At 26.6% G+C, this 14,865-nt stretch overlaps 1 pseudogene across 1 annotated transcript; it reads left to right on the top strand.

Moving 5' to 3' along the window:
- Positions 1-1,566: 1,566 nt before the first annotated feature.
- F4822DRAFT_t15 lies at positions 1,567-1,651 on the top strand (annotated as a pseudogene). The gene has a single exon. The product of its transcript is annotated as a tRNA-OTHER (tRNA).
- Positions 1,652-14,865: the final 13,214 nt, after the last annotated feature.

Here is a 14,865-nt window from a genome sequence, read left to right as displayed (position 1 = left end):
CTTAAATATAATACCCATCTATATATCTCTATATTTATATAGCTACTATACCTTCTCATAGGCTTTATACATTTCTTACCACAGGTTACCATCGATTCTCTAGGCATCATTATATTCCCCTTGTACAAATTATAAGAGACAATCAAGAGAAAGATGCAAGTTAAACGTAGACAAGGGGTATCAATAAAGCACAGAGCCTAAGGAGAAACGTTTGTATTATTACTTTACCATTTAAAACATACACCTTATGACAATGTAAATTATGGCAGATATGGATTGTATATAAAATTGAAATTTGGCATATCTAATAGTCTAACATATTTTATACCCCCCTATAGAGTAATTATGCAACTGTGTAACTGATTATATTATGTTAATTTGTGGCTTATATATCTTTCCCTGGTATATGGTTTTTAATAGGTTGTAATGTTTGGATAGTTTTATTTTTGAATATCCTAATGATCCCTTAAGGTGATAATATTGTAAGATCTTATATATTTATTTGGTTATAAGAAAATTTATAAATTTTTTCTTATGTTGATTAATTTCATTTCAATATTTAACAATTAATAAAAACCTATTATCACTAAAAACCTAATATTAAAAAACATTATATTCTTTGTAAACCAAGAGTTGGTCTTCATTGAATGCCCTTTTTTAAGATAAGAATAGTTAATTTGATCTATTAAAATCTGTATATCATAGATACCATAATAAATTTGGTATCTAGAAGCATCATAGCCTATCAAACACTTTGTGGCAATAAGATAGTCAAGGATGGAAGAAATGCAATGATGGACTTAATATCCATAAACATAATTATAACCTATTAAATATTTAATTATGATCAGATAAGGATTAGAAAAGGGGAGAAATACCTAAAGTGCAGTTGGGAATACTTAATTGATAATATTGTTAATTATCTAGCCTAAGTTAAGCTTAGATTATAGTAAAGAATTTGGAAAAGGGTTATATTGATTAAATAGAGATATGTATAGGTTTTTATATCTTTGATTAATTTATATACATTTATATATGTATATGTATATATATGTATATAAATTTAAAATAACTGGTACTTTCATGAGGAAATAGCCTTGAAGATATTATTAACTCAATATATTAATATTACCACTAGGTTTTACCAGATATAGAAATCTATTAATATTACATTGAGGCTATGTTTATAATTAATAAATCAAGATATTATATATATTAAACATAAATAGGAGAAATAATATTTATAATCAATAAATAGGAGATATTTATTTGTTGATAAATTATAGGACAATTAGGAATCAAATTAAAGTTAAAACAGGGGTTTATTATTAGAATGTTAGGTAGTCATATAGAGCGGCTATATATGTAGATACAGGTAGGCAAGCAGAGATATATGTATCTTTGGATAGCAGCTAATTGTAGATACATAAGAAATTCATGATATTCATCTTTAGGTACTTTAGGTATATATCTATATTTCTTTCTGTAGTTAATTAATAAATTTGAATAATAATTATTACCAGCATGAAATAACATGAAACGGCGAATGGACGAATGGTATAAGCAACTATATTAGAGAAATGGTAATTTATTAGTCTCCTACTCCAGATAATAGAACTAAAGATTCTTGGTTTAAGTCCGGGATGTGATGGTATTCTTTTCGGTTTTTTATATTTATTTTTTTCTCCTATTTCTTACCCCTTTATCTTGTATCATTATGATAAACAATTTTATTTTTTTATCTTTTTCATATTTAGTTTCAGAATCTACCTAGATATATTAATTAATTGATAAATACATGAATGTATTATCAAATCCTCATGTTATAACTCTTTCTCTTTCTTTTAAATCTAATTAACATATAATCAACCCCTGACTTAACCCTTACCTCAATAAATTAAATAATTGTTTGATTTCATTGACTTAACTTTATCAAATTAATTCAAACCTAGAAAATCATTGAAAACTTTTAAAAATCAATAAAATTTTTTTAAAAATTAACTGGTTTACCAAATAGATGAAGATATTCTAGACTTACATATATATATCTTATTATTTTTAGGTAAAATTTGGGTTTTCAAAATCAAAGATATCTTAAAAATCCTGGAATTATGTTAATCCAACCATTGGTTTAGATTAATATCTATTTACTCTATAGTAAAATTAGGGTATCCAGGATAGAAAATTATTGGTCCCCCATTTTTATAATTATTTAACATTTCTCCTAATATAGTAACTTCTATCAACATTAACCTGCCTTAACCCTATTATATTATGCCACTTGATAATGTCCCTATTTCACTTAAATGGATTAATAACCTTATTTTTCTGGCTTAGATTAAGGATTATTTGAAAAGGATTAACTGGGATATTATATGTAAGAATATTTTACATACCAATGATGGACAACCCTATAAAACACTTCTATATTACATAAGCAATGATAATAGTCTTGTACAGTTGTTTAAATTCTCTAATAGGACTCACTAGATTATCCACATTTAGTTGCAAAAGTTTATTCCCATAATTATTAATAAATTACAGATTGAAATTCATACTATGGCCTTGCTTAGGTATCACACGATTTTAGTACCCCGAGTCTTTGCTTTTGAACTTGATAATATATAAGCTGATGTTGTTTTTGCATTACTCAAGTTCTTTCCAGGCAACACTGCTATGGATGAAGCTCATAGCTACAATAAAGGAAGCCTTATACCATATAAACATCAACTAACCTTTTATCATTTAATGGTTATAACCCATATAAGGATTCCTATAGGATAGGTAATATAAAAAATTAATGTCATATAGGTTCAGATCATGTCAATCTGCCTCCCAAAGATTGGAATTGTTATTCATAATATAAATAGAAGTTTTACTACTGGGCTTATCCCTGATATTAATAGACCATTTAATATAGCAACATCTTTCATAAAGATATTAACAAAAAGGTTAACATTTCCATATAATGAAAAATACCTTTATAAATATATACCATCATTATTAATTAATAAGATCCTCCAAAGAATCAAGGAATTACCAAATCAATTAGCTAAGTTAGTTATAAATAATAAACATTTTACATTAAAAGGTCCTTTTCCAATCCGCCATGCTGATTTATTCAATAATAATGTTATTATCAATAATACCTTCAATATTTTGAAGATAATTAATTAAGAAAGGACATATACTATACCATAGGAGTTAAGCAATGTTCCTTATTTCCTAAAAATGGTATCTCACCTTTTTAATCCACCAGAACAATATGATAAATCAGGTTGGCCATTAAACCAAGATGAAGCAAAGAAATAGGAAGATAAAAAGGCATATATAACAATGATAAAAAAAGTTAAAAAAAAGATTTACATAGATAATAAATTATCTCATATATTTTCTAACAAAAATATTCAAGACTTAGCTAAAATCATGTATCTATTTATAGAAGGGAAAATAGGCTTTTACAGGAAGGTTTTAAATTATTTTAAAAACAAGACTTTTAATATTTAAAATAAAAAGTATTGATAATTATCTTTATCTATATCTGCTTTATCCCATTCTATTTTTTTTTAAACATGATTTTACAATGGTTTAATTAAAAAGTTATTAAAAAACTGGTTATATAATAACCGCCATATGTTAAATAATCACATGATACCATATAAACACATATCTTCTTCAAAATTCCCCCACATTACATAACTTTTAGAAATTTTATAAGGCTTTATAAAACTCTGAAACTACAGATCTTACCCTTTTTTATTCAATGTTAATCTCCAATCTACCCCTTTAGATTCCAATTAATTCACAATTACAAATAATATATATTAATAATATTACATAAGAAAAATAAGCTAATATTTAATAATCTTTTAGGTCAGAGACATTAAATATAACTATCTCTTTCTAAGAATCTTTAACAACACCAAGATGGATTAATGGCAAAGGTTACAAAATCTATTAGAAAGTTTACTTCATTCAGGTCTATATTAACAACAATAAAATGATAATAATAATCTATCCTACTTATAATAGGCAAAGTAAGATATCAGAAAGGATAGAGGTTTTTTTAGAAAGGAAAAATGGATTGGTTAAAATATAAAATCAATTATATAAAGTATTTGTAATTATTGTTCCTTTTTTTAAATCTATAATTAACAAGAGAAGACCTGATTCTTTAGTTTTATATAATATCATTAAGGATACTGTTATTATCTGTTCCGATAATTTATTCATATTATCTTTGTATAATGTGTTTGCGGAAATTGTATCCCCTAGAGTATTACCAAAAAAAGAATTAATTAATGATATAAAGCATCTTTATATAGTGGTAGCCGGGTTAGGAATAATATGAATGATATTAAAGGTGAGATACCGATAGCCAATTTGTATCTTAAAAAGTATACCAAATAATGATCTGGCAATATTCTTCATCTTGTTATTCTGGACATATATATACATTTCAAAATTCTCCTTCTCACAGGAATATAATATTGCAATGGCAGCTATCTCCCACCTAGCTGAATTAAGTTTCTTAAAAACCTTAAATAAATATGTAAAAAAGAGCTCCTTAACTTCTAAAAGAACAGGATTAACAAATATATATTTAGTTATTAAAGATAGTTTAAGGGATTGAAGATTAGATGCTTCTATATGAGATATCAAAGATGGGTATGGTATTAGCAGAACTTGAGGCCCTTTTGACAATAGTAAGCATATCGTTGATGTAGATTCAATATGGGGATTTATGATGATATGAATTATATATTATAAATGGTGAATAGGTATATAAGTATGTTTTTTTGAGATTCTGTGTTTCCAATTGAATATCTGATCCTTATTTTGTTTATCTAAGGTCTTATAGATCTTCTAGATGATTGCTTTTCTAGAATCAAAAAATTGATTATTTAATTTATCTAGAATCTTTTACATTTTGGATTGACTAATAAAATGTATAGAAGAATTTACATTTAATTTCAAGTTTTGGTATGCAAATTATGTAAGGAAGTTAATTTGGAAGATTTTATTATTCAAATCTTCATCATAAAGTTACACCTATTCTTATATTTGAAATAACCATTGAAGACAATGTAAATAATGACTAATAGCATTGAAAAATGAAGCGATTTTGTTATCAATCATAATGGATAAATAAATTAATTAAGAAAATAAGAGCATTTAAATATTCTTAATTTCCTTATTTTGTGTATGTTAAACATGAAATGGCATGTGACATTATATTTACAGATATATAGATATCTGGATATATAGGTATACATATATTATTAGAGATATACTTAGGTACCTAAATATATAAATAATCAAGAATGTAAGCCAAGCCATGTTAATAAATAAATAAATAAACCAAGATCAATGATAAATTATGACCTAAAGATAATTAGTTAATATGGTTAAAATATGTAATTAAAGCCTAAATATGTTAGGCAAGCATATTTAAAGCCATAATTTCTATAAATAAAATTTAACATATAAAATGGTATCCTAAATGTAATATATTAATTAAAGATATGAGAAGATAAGAGGCCCTAATATTCCTTTTATAAGTGAATGTAAGCAAAGATGAGCCAACCTACTAAGAATTAATGAAAATATGTAAATTAGTTAATTTATTTAAGTAAAGGAATAATAACTTCCTTGTCATAAATAGATTACTATCCTTTTAAGATATCTGGTCAAAGAGATCCTAAGCCGAGGAAATGGTATTGCTGGCTTGTTTTAGAAAATAATGTTTTTGTATGATTTGCTAAGATGTTTATTAAAATCTGATTTCCCCTCCTTCCTTTTAATTTATATATAGAATAATATATAATCATGTTTGTATAACTAGTAGAGAGCCATGCCGTAGAGATAACAAACATATTTTTCCATGTATTTAAAGTGGTTTTGATATGATAATTGATATGTTGGATGATGGTATATCTTATCAGAATGGAAAGATGATCTATTTTTTCAAAATAATTTCTGGGATTAGAATGACTAAGCTTGTTGTAGATTTCATTAAATATTTTTAGGGATGTTTTATCTATAGATTTTCCTTGTAGTAATGTATGTATGTATCTTAAAAGATATGTATGTGCAAAAATGAGCTTAGTTTACACCTGATTTATAAAGTATATTTTAAGGAGCTTGATGGCCTTATTACATCTGTTAAGCTCACAGAGGATAATATTATATAATATTAAATCCTTTTTTAATAAGGATAATAAGATTTTGTAAGTTTGTTAGAAGGATCTTCCAAGCTATAAGATTCTTATGTGCATTAGGGCCATCTGGTATTATTATATATTCTCCAGAATTGAGGGAGACCTGGTATTTAATAAATCAGAGCTTTCTAAATGTTGGAGGGTGGATATCAAGTCATTTAATTGTGTGGATCTTTGAGCCTTGGTTATAGTTAGGGTTATTATAAGAATGTTAGATTGGTGATTAATCACTGGGAAGGTAGGATAGTCGGCCATTTTATCCTCTTTATACAACATTGACAGGGAGGCCTTCCTGATCTAAATCTTAGTGGTAAATAAGGGCTTTTCTATAATATTATCTTTATAGATATTGATTGCTTATGTAGCCATTATAATGGCTTGTATTTTCAAAGGTTAGTTACCAAAATATGATATTGATAAATAGGTTTTAATCATTTCTACTAGGTCTATTTACTCTAATACATTACCATCTAGATGGTTTAGTATATATACCATAATAGGTAATAACTTTATATACTATTTTAAATAATTATATATTCATTAATATTGGGAAATAAGATTAAAGGTTTACAATTTACTTTTCTGGTTTTATGGATACATACTTGGGTAGTACATGAAAGATAATCTTAGTTATTTTTGAGAGCCATATCTTAGCTTAAAGGTGGTCTTTTAATAGCTTTGTAACCTGTAGGTTTAATTCTATAACTGGGCTTGATTTAATGAACCTAATAAATTCTAGATTCCATATAACTTTGTTTAATTTTTCCTTATTTATTATTATAGAAATAAGATAAGTAGGTACCTTAACCATTTTATTATTAAAGTCCCAAGTAGATGAAGGTAGTCTTATACAACAGAATAAATCTATTAATATATTACCTAGCCATAGGAGAATATAAGTAAGCCCTTGGGTATCTAACTTTATGTAATCAAGGATACAGTTCAATCAACTATTTAACAATGGGTTATAGGGGAATGTATTGATTTGATTTATCAATTCAAGCCTTGATTCATTAGAAGCTTTCAGAAGGTACTTCAAGGTCATTCAATTACAGATATTATAATATATATTAATCATAGTGTAAAAAATATCAACAAATGTAATTAAGCCATCATATTGAAATAAAGAATAAATTAAATCTGTTCTTAGGGTCTTTTATATATGCAAATTAAGGATGTGTGTAAGAATATAATTTTAAACATATCTTTCCTGGTTATTTTGGAATTCAATAAGTACTTCATGAATGCTATGTTCTGCTTGGAAAAAGTCTGACAAATCCAGGAGCTTTAGGAAACATATAAAAAAGGAATTTAACAATAATGAACAGATATGGGATAGATCTTTATTAATAATATTAGAGATAACAGTAATTTCCCCATCATCATATATATATACAAGGCATATCTTTATAACATAATAAAATTTGATTGATAATAAAACAGAATTTATTATAGGATTTTGGATTATATGATATGGGGTTATGGCAAATATTCAATCCAAAAAAAATCTATTAATAACATGTTCAGGATCCTTATAAATAATATCATTATACCATATTACCTAATTATTATATCTTTAATATTATTATAATATAAAGTTTAATATAAATCCAAGTCTATCACATTAGACTTCTTTAACATTATGAATAGGAAATCTTAAAAACCTAAACATTATTATAAGTTTTTCATTAAAATATATACTATGAAGAATATATATGATTATTTAAGTTATCTTATTTACTATTATGGATCTTATTTCTTTATGTTTTATTTATATTTATTCAATTATCAACCATTTGATTTAACTATATTATTTTGCAATTTTAAATGTATATAACTGTACCTTATTTTTAAAATGATTTACTCCTATTTTCATATACATTAATACAATACTCTTCATTATCTATATCTTCTTCAATAATTATATTTTATTATTCATTATCAAAGCATTTTCTCTATTTTATACAATATCCATTAAGGTTTGGAAATTCTTAAATTTATTATCTAGTAATTTTAATAGAGATCTAGTATGCCTTTCTGATACCCTTATGGTATATAGTAAAAAAGATTTACATCATTTTTATTATTATCTTATACATTATTAAAGTTAATTTAATAATGGCTAGACTGGTTATCCAATTTATTTATTAGTTTTATATACCATGGGTATTAACTATTATTGTATATGATGGATTTATCTTATACATATATGTTGTCAATAACCAACTCAGAACATTAAAACTCTATTGCTTTTTAAGAACAACCCCCTTGCTATCATCACTTATATTTCTAATTTTTAAAATAATATTACATTTCCAATTATTCATACCCATATATATATTGGCACTATATATGTATACATTAAAAAATTTGATAGGCAATTAGAAATGATGGCATGAACAACATAAATTCCTTAATAATCAATATCGTAGATGGTATGGCATTTAAAATAAAACTTATTTTCATATATTAAATAATGTTCATAAAGAGAAGGAACTAGTTTATTATAATTCAATTGCTTCTGGTACACTACACCATTTCCTTTGATATTCATAAATGATAGTTAGAATTGATTTAATTGGTATAGGAACTGTAAGGTACATTAGGAATAGGCTAAAAGAACCTTCAGGATTGACATCCTACATTATCCATATAACAAAGGTATGTCCCTTTTTAATACTTCCGATTATGCTATTGTAAAATCAGGTTAGAGATATGTGCTTTACTTGACATCCCAACAGCTTCCAATAGCTTCAAGGACCTTACAGGCCATTATGCTAAATAAAGAAGCAACTTGAATCAAATATTAGAAGAAAAGGGTCTTCATCTCGATACTAAAATGCTACTAGTATGAATATCTAGGTTATAATAGATATAGCAGTTTACTTATCACTAAGTTATTAAAAAAGAAAGATAAGGCATCTTTAGGGGAAGGGAAATAATTTGATATTAAAAAAATAGTAAAATTAATAATAATAATATATATACTGAATATCAATATTTGATTTTGTTGATATAGATATTTTATGCTTATCAATGTCTTTTCTTTATTACCCTATATAAAGCCCTAGGCTTCTAAATGAATAAAGATATGTAGTTGGTTTGCCTAGATGTCTCCTATTCTGTCCTATTCTAGGAAAACTAAAGAGCTAGATGTTGGCTAAAGGGGGGATATCAAAGCTATGTTGCAAACCTTATCAAAAGTAAACATTAGTAGAATAAGAATGGCTGCCTTGATTGGAAAGAACCTTTTATCTATTATATATGATTGTTTCTTCTCCAACTTTACCAATTAAATCTTAATAAGGGGGTTGGTTTGATTATTGATATCAAAATGGTTAAATAGAAAAACCATGAATATAATATCAAAACTCCTAGATATGATAAAAGGGTATATATTGAGAATATTATATTTAAAGCTTTATACATATTTTAACACCATCTGTAAGCCCTAAGAATAGATAATCAACAAATTCTTAAATAGGTTATACCCACCGGTGGTTCTAACAAGAAAGTTAACATGCCAGACCAGCTTAGATAACTTCCTCCTTGAGAGAAACTTAATATCTTAAAAGTATTTATCATAATGTAAAACTATGTGTTAAAGATAAGAAATGATATATCAAATTTATATTGGTATAATATCGGAACTATTTCATAACCTAGCAAATTCCGAAAACACCTTATCACTCCATCAAGCAAGCTCTGGTTCCAACTTTTTAATTATTCAAGGCTATTAATTTTATATAATTAAAAAAAAGGAACATACCTATTAATTATGATCGGCAAAGATTCCTTTATAATTGTTTTAACATTTTCTTCGATGATTTCAAAGGTAGAAACGTCAATAATATAGGGATCAATATTATTAATTTAAAAATAGAACTCAAAATTAATCTTTCCCTTAACTGGATCGAAGTTGGACCACGTAGGGGTAAAAAGTTTAACAGGGATTTTATCTAAACAAAGATAAATTAAGATAGAGTTGCTTTTATTACTTATAATGGTATATATCCAATCCCCCTTTTCAGCTATTGTTGGAGGCAGTTTTACAATACCTATACTAAAGTAGGTAACTAAAGTACACTTATATCTAAGCATATAATAGATCTATAAATAACCTAAAGGAGATAATAATCATATATATATATAAACTCCTAGAGTTAATTAAAATATCTAAGTATGTTAAGTCTAAGTGTTACAATTTAGATATCTACCTATTGTTTTATAATGGTAGTTATGCTATTGGCCCTTTGCTTCTATAACCTGTAATATATGTTAGATTCCAATGAATATCATCTCATAAATAGATGATGTTGTATAATATATAAAGGTCTATATCTATACCTGGTAATATAAAGATGTAGGTCTATGTAAGAAGGGTAACCCAAATCTTCTTTAAGGGAGAAACAGGAGATAATATTATAATAACAGGGGTTCAAAGGTTAGAATGATTAATAAATATAATATCTATTGGATATATTAATATATAGGCCCATCTCTTCTATAATTCAATAGTTAGGTATAATTGTTAATATCAAAATACATTATTTTATACATTACGATCTCAAGCCACATGCCATACGCCACATGCCACATACCACATGCCACATATCACATGTTATACCACAAATCACATTTATATTAATAAATAGGGTTAGGATAACTGATTTCTGCCCAATTTGCCTTTTATTAAACATAATTTTAAAAATTATACTTATAATTAAGGATTTTCTACAAATATAAGCTCTATCTTAATAAATCCTCCAGATCTACCGCCATTTCCCAAAATCTACTGTGCCTTGGTATCAACATTATCTTAATGGTATGTTCTTAATCTTAAATTAAGTTTTTTCTAATCCTAATTTTAATTGTTCTTAATTGAGACCTTGACTAAAGATATAAATTTTTTTGTTAATGGTATAAGTTGCCTGACTATTATTATAGGGTTTGGATAGATGGTATATTGGGAGAATGCTATTATTTAAGTTTATAAAATTGATTAAGAATTGGAATTAATAGAATATTATGAAATTCCTAGTAATAAAAAAAGATTCATTCCAAAAGATATTAATCTTTGATTTAATAGAAGAGGGGGTAAGGTGAAAAAGGTTAAGGTAAAAAAGGTTAAAGTGGAGATCTAATCTTTCCTATATGTTTTTGGGAATAGTTTATTGGCAATTGTTATTCTGGAAAATAATCCTAGAGATAGGTTAATAATGACCTTTTTTTTAATATCTCTTAATATCAACATTATTACACTATTTGTTACTCTGCAATGCTGTTTTTTATCATCTACAAATGTAAGGCTCTGGAAAATCCCTATAGCTATCTCATTGCTGAATATAGAAATAAAACAATTGGGATAAGCCCCATAGAATATAAATCTTGGGAAAGGGATTATTTCTAACCTACCAGGTAAAGAAAATGATCAATATTTTAATTTTATTTCTAAATAAACTCTGAATAATTACTGGATAAGATAAGGTACTTTTTTGGATGTAATTCTTATAGAAAAATTACATTATATCCTTAAATGATTTGGGATTAACATTGATATATTAGATATCAGAAAGTCTGTGTCATTTAGGTGGATAATTCTTAAAACTATGTCTATAAGATTTTCTAAGAGAACAATATCTATTAGATTAAGAAGTAAAATAATGAAAGTGGTTAAATATTTATTTGGAAGAAGATTGGTTCCATTAATATCAAATATATTACCTTCTTTATATTAAAAAAGTTAAATAGGTTATAATAATATTTACAATGTTGCTTCCCAATATAAAAGGGGATAGAAAGATTTGGTTCCATATTAATATATTTAGCTAATTCCCTTGCTATCTTTCTTTATTTGTTAGGACTTTTGGTTTCTAATTAATTAATTAAGAATTGGATTTTGGCTTTCCCGGTAAAATTCTTTGTATTCATCAGAGTTTTTTTCATGGCGACATATGCAGACCAGATGGTACAACTGCTGATGTTAAGGATAACCCTTGTAACCATATCTTTTTCAGTTTCAACCATGGCACATAAACTGTCATAACCATTTAATATCCACTTTCTAAATCGTAATTTTTGGATGAAAAGTTGCAAGATTTTACATAGATTATCCTTAGTTAAGGTTGCCATATTCCCTGCCATATCCATGGGAAATATAGGGTTTAGGGACCTTTATGATTATAGGATCTTGGTTGGAAAGAGACTTTTATGGTTGGGATTTTTATAAATGTAGGGGGGACTTTTATGATTGTGAAGAGGACTTTTATGGTTGTAAAAGGGATTTTTATGGTTGCGAAAAGAGATTTTTATAAATGTAAAGGGGACTTTTATAGTTGCGGAAAGAGACTTTTATAAATGTAAAGGGGATTTTTATGGTTATGAAAAGAGACTTTTATGGAAAGAAAATGGCAATATTATATTAGATATATAGAGGTTACAGGCTTAAGGACTGTTATGTAGCCATTGTTGTATCTCTTACCCCTATGTATGTAAATGTATTGCCAAACGGATACCAGGGGTTTAACCCAAGTTAACCCTTCTATGTTTTCCAACTTTAATTTGACATCTTTCTAGGATTTCTTATTGGATAGCTTTTCTTTAGTTATAGGGATTCATGATATAAAGGGGTGGAAATTTGGATATGTATCATTGCATAGGGAACTTTATTAACAGTTATTGTATGTTATAATTATAGATAATATATGTGTGTTCCCTGTTCATATGTAAGGTATATGCTGTTACACCCTTGACGTGCCCATTATGAATAGATAACATTAAGACTTGATAAATAATTTTATTATTATAGAAAGAAAGCATAGGTAATGGGAAGTATATAAGTATCTTTATCTTTATATTGGTAGTCCTCTGGTATCCCCCAGGATATCTTATTTTATATGATTATAACTATAAGTAGCATATATTGTGCAAGGCAAGTAATTTGATACTTGTATCACCGTTGTAAACTTGGGAAAATATTATTAATAATGGGGAGAGGCTTTCACAGAAACAATTTTTGCAAATCATTAATATATAAAAGGGATATTAGGGGTTATAATCCGGGAATTTAAAAGAAGGGAGGTTCTAGCAGCTATAATTTTAATAAGGTGTTAATATATGGAAGGGAAATAGGACAATGTTTGTGGATGCTAGGTAACAGCATAGTCAGGATTGATGTAAAGTTATTGTTTGGGTTGTTTGTGATTTGATTTTGGTCTTGGTTTAGGTCAGATTCTAAATTTAGATCAAGGTTTGAAATGGTTATAATAAGAAAGGTATTGATATGTAGAAGGGATATAGGCGGTGATAGTAAGGTGCTATGTGTAACTTCTCCTTCCTGAATGATGGTTTTGGCGGCTATGATTATTTTATGTTATTATTCTATATACCCTTTTAAATTCCATTTGTATATGAAGCCCTTTGTATGGTAGTTATATGTGAAATAAGGATAAATTATTTTATATTTATTATAGACCTTGTATTTATGCTGTAAAAGCTTGTTTATAGAAAAAAATCTGGAAAGACCCTGGTACCTTAGGTTTATATATATATAGGGGCATTTATTGTTAATATGTATCCTAGAGAGTTAATATATTATAATATATTTAGAAATGGAGGGGGACAGATTTTACCACCAATTGCATTTCTGGCTAAAGGTTTTAATGCATTTTGGGAATGTATAAGGAAATTGGTGTGGATTATTTGGTAGGTTTTTAAAAGGGTTTAAAAAATCTTAAGATTAGAAAATTAATAAAGTTAGGATATTGCTAATAGGAAAAGAATTAAATACCTGGGTTGGATGATATATAATTGTTGATAATATGGGTAATTAATTTGGTTTATCTTGGATGGATTGGAATAGTGGTAAATTGGTGAAAGATGGTTGTTATAAGATCTGGAAGGAAGCTTTGATATATAGGAGGTTGGTATGGGCCATCCTATCACACCATAAATTTATTATATATTGACCTTCAAGGCTAGCCACCTTTAATAAATATGATATCTTAACAAAAACCCATGAGATAATATCATCAAATAGCCACTTTACTTATTCTAGGTGAAATTAGAGGATATATTGCTTGTAACCATTGATTTGCATTCTGGATGATATTTTGGATGAAATTGGAATATATATTGTTAACTTACATTTAATTTATAGCCATTGGCTTACATTAAATAAAAGTCCTTAGGTTTCATTAAGAACCTTGGGATTAGCTGTAAATTAATAAAAGGATGACCCTATTTGGTAAATGATGTAAGTGAATTAAAAATAATTGAATGTAACCTAGTATGTAAGGGAGTGATAATAATGATGTGACTTGTGAATAAGCAAATTTAACTTAGTAGCAAATTGGATAAAATTCCCTTAGTTTTATCTTTATATCATATTAATTTAATTAGAAGATTTAAGAAAGCTAGATTAGAAATTATATAAAGAAAATCTAAGATTAGACAAAAAGAAATTAATAATATTCTTTCTTTATTTAATAAAAGTTTAAAATAATTTAGTTTTAGAATCAATATAGGAGAAAGTTACTTAATGGATGATTTCTTTAAGGAGAGATATTGTGCCTAAGGGAATTACAAGGTTTATAACTGGATAAAAAATATATGCTTAGAGGTATAATAGGATTCCATTGTGCCG

This window comes from Hypoxylon trugodes (assembly GCF_022578975.1).
Source record: "Hypoxylon trugodes strain CBS 135444 unplaced genomic scaffold F4822scaffold_1, whole genome shotgun sequence".
In the NCBI taxonomy this organism is placed as follows: Eukaryota; Fungi; Ascomycota; class Sordariomycetes; order Xylariales; family Hypoxylaceae; genus Hypoxylon; species Hypoxylon trugodes.
This window is presented reverse-complemented; position numbering and strand designations above follow the sequence as displayed.